The sequence below is a fragment of the Phodopus roborovskii genome, unplaced genomic scaffold (assembly GCF_943737965.1).
Source record: "Phodopus roborovskii unplaced genomic scaffold, PHOROB, whole genome shotgun sequence".
NCBI lineage: Eukaryota > Metazoa > Chordata > Mammalia > Rodentia > Cricetidae > Phodopus > Phodopus roborovskii.
The window spans coordinates 24,215,443-24,218,681 of record NW_026126541.1 but is presented as its reverse complement, the minus strand read 5'-3'; the positions used below and the strand labels follow the sequence as shown (position 1 = coordinate 24,218,681).

At 42.7% G+C, this 3,239-nt stretch overlaps 1 pseudogene; it reads left to right on the top strand.

Annotated features, from left to right (window-relative positions):
- The first annotated feature begins 1,604 nt into the window (after positions 1-1,604).
- LOC127233423 (heterogeneous nuclear ribonucleoprotein A1-like) lies at positions 1,605-2,962 on the top strand (annotated as a pseudogene).
- Positions 2,963-3,239: the final 277 nt, after the last annotated feature.

Below are 3,239 nucleotides of genomic sequence, written 5' to 3'. Positions count from 1 at the left end.
TTCTTGCATGATACCTGAGTTCAGTTTCCAGCACACACAGAGGCTCATACTGCCTACAATCCCAGTTATGATATCCTCTGCTGATTCCTGTGGGCACCAGGTGTGACATGGTGCACATACATACAGGCAAACAGCCATAGACATAAAATAAAAATAAATAAGATGAAAAAAAAAGGAAGGAAGGAAGGAAGGAAAGAAAGAAAGAAAGAAAGAAAGAAAGAAAGAAAGAAAGAAAGAAAGAAAGGGAAAGAAGAAAGCAAGCATAGTGAGGTTAAGTTGCCTGTGGTCCTGAACCTGAAGTTGATGGGCAGAACTAGGTTCTTCAGGCCAAGTCTCACATATATGTGACTAGGACATAGGGGAAGTATTATAAAATTCCCAATATGTTGTTTATTCCAGTCTTAATAGGAAATGTTCATTGAAAGGTTTCTAAAAAAATTAATAATACAATGATTCTTTCTATATAAATGAGAGTATTCTTAAGCATAGCCCTCAAAAGTATTTACTTTGTAGAAGTCACTGCTGCCTTTAACTCACATATATATTAGCTATCTTCAGGATCTGTGTTATGTGCCAGAGTGTCTATGGACCCATAGTGACTAATCTGTTAGGCCTCAGCTTTGCAGTGAAAGCAGATCTTGAGTCAACAAAACTAGACATTTGGTGTGAGTTCACGAAATAGCAAGTGACAAACAAAATTCCTAGGAAAGTGATGCCATCTAGTGTTACTACTAGGCAGAGGCGCTATTCCTGCAACGGATAAAGTGTGCCATTATTCTCTCTGTAAAGGGAGTGAAATACTGGATTCTAGAGATGTACATACTGTCATCTCTTGCTCTTGTAACCACAGAGCCACGTTTACATATCTGCCCTATCATGATGAACTGCATCCTTTAAATCATGAGTTAAAATAAGTGTCTCTTCCCTTGAAAAGCAAGCACAAAAATGAAAACGGGGTAGGGGTGGGGGCAGAGCAAAATACTGAGCCATGCTACAGTAGTGGATGAATCATGAAAACATTGTACTAATGAGAAAAGCCAGACACAAATGTTATACGGAACACAAGCTCACTTACAAGCGATGTCTAGCATCTGTAAATGCATGGAGACAGATGGAGGCTTGCCAGGGGCTGAAAGTGGGGATTAACCACTCCCATGAACACGACCGTTTCCTCTGTTGAAAATGTCCTAAAACTAGATCCTCCTCTACAATGTTCTAGCTACTGTTCAACCTTACATCCTAAGTGCTAGAAAAATGTGAAGGTGTAAAAGCCGGTTTCTCTCCTTAAAAGTTAAACCTCAGTGGTCTAAATGTCCTCCTGTGTCTAGACAACAATAGTAGAAGACAGGATGTGATCTGGGCACACAGATAGAAAGACCCTTTCTCTGGTCAACTGGAGCAGGACATTGGCACTTCTCAGTGTGGGTCTAAGCAGAGCCCGACGCAGGAAGACATCTGCACAAGGTAGGTTCTGAGCTGGAACTTGAGGGAGTCAGCACTCCACAGAACCTCAACTCATATTAGAAGTCCCCACACATACCTCCTTTTCTGCCTGCTGATGCAGTTGAGGGAGCATTCCAGAAGGCTCTCCTCTCCCTGCTGTCATGTCTAAGTCAGAGACTCCCAAGGAGCAGGAACAGCTAACGAAGCTCTTTAGTGGAGAGCCAAGCTTCGAAAGGGTTGATGAGAACCCGATGAGCCATTTTGAGCAATGGAAAACACTGACCAACCGTGGTAATGAGAGCTCCAAACACCAGGCAATGCAGGGGCTTTGGTTTTGTCATGTTTGCTGTTATGAAGGAAGTGGATGGAACTATGAGTTCAAGGCCACACAGCGAGGATGGAAGAGTTGAGCATCTGGAGAGAGCTGTGTTAAGAGAAGATTCTCAAAGGCCAGGGATTTCTCTGTGGAAGGTTCCTTAGCATTAGAGAAGACACTGCAGAATATCACCTACAATATTATTTTAAATAGTATAGGAAAATTGAAGTGATTGAATTCATACCTGACAGACTTGGGGAAAGAAGGGTTTTGCTTTGTCACCTTTGTTGACTCATGACAAGATTGTAATTCAGAAGTACCATACTGTGAATGGCCACAACTGTGAAATGAAACTAGCCCCAGGAAGCAAGAGGTGGCTAGTGTGTCATCCAGCCAAAGAGGTCCAAGTGTTTTCACAAACTTTGGTGGTGGTCCTAAAAGTGGTTTTGGTGGCAATGGCAGTTTTGTTTGAGGAGGAAACCTCAATGGTCACATTGTGAAGATTGCCATTATAGATTTGGTAACAATGGTGGTTATGGGATAGGAAACCTTGGTTATTCCAGAGAAGCAGAGGCTATGGAGGTGGTGAACAGATTTTGGAAAGCAGGATAGTGTGTCTATGACAGAAGTGGTAACCATGACAGCCATGACAATTGAGGGCATGGAGACTTTTGGTGGTGGTAATGCAGGCAATTTCAGATAACAATAATTGTTGGGAAAATGCAGATAACAATAATTGTTGGGAAATCTAAGTACTTGTCCCTTACAGCTCTCTTCCTCCCCACCCAGCTGTAGAACTTCCATGCTCTCAAGGTTGAGCAAACAAGTTCTCAGAACTTTCCGGTGTGCAGTGCCTGAACCTTGACCCCAGGTGTGGGTGGTGCATGACTTTTTCCTATGCTTAGCCCATCCCCTGGCTTGGGTATATAAGGCCATTATTCTCTGTAAAAAGCAGCAGCTTCTTCTTCACTTCTCATGGTGGTCTGTTAAGTGCTTAAATCCCAACACTCTCCACCAGCCCGGTACTCTGGTCATGCAGGCTCGGAAAATAATTACAGCAATCAATCTTCAAACTTTGAACCAATGAAGGGAGGAAATTCGGGGGTGGAAGTTTCAGTCCTTACAATGGTAAAGGACAGTATTTTGCTGAACCACAAAAACAATGGTTCTAGCAGCCACAGTAACTCTGGCAGTGGCAGATAGTTCTAACTACTGCCAGGAAAGAAAGCAGGAGATGAGAGCCAGAGAAGTGACAGGGAAGCTACAGGTTACAAGTGATCTGTGACCTCATCATGCACAGGTGGTCTAGCCACCCACCTCAGAGAAGACATACTTTAGTCAATACTCATGTGTATGGGCAGCAAGAATGGCAAATCTGTGACTAATTATACAGTAGGTTATTTTAGCATATGTCATTCTGACAAAGTTTTGCAATGTAGACCTCTTTTCACCCATGTTGTTGATTGCTAAATGTAATAGT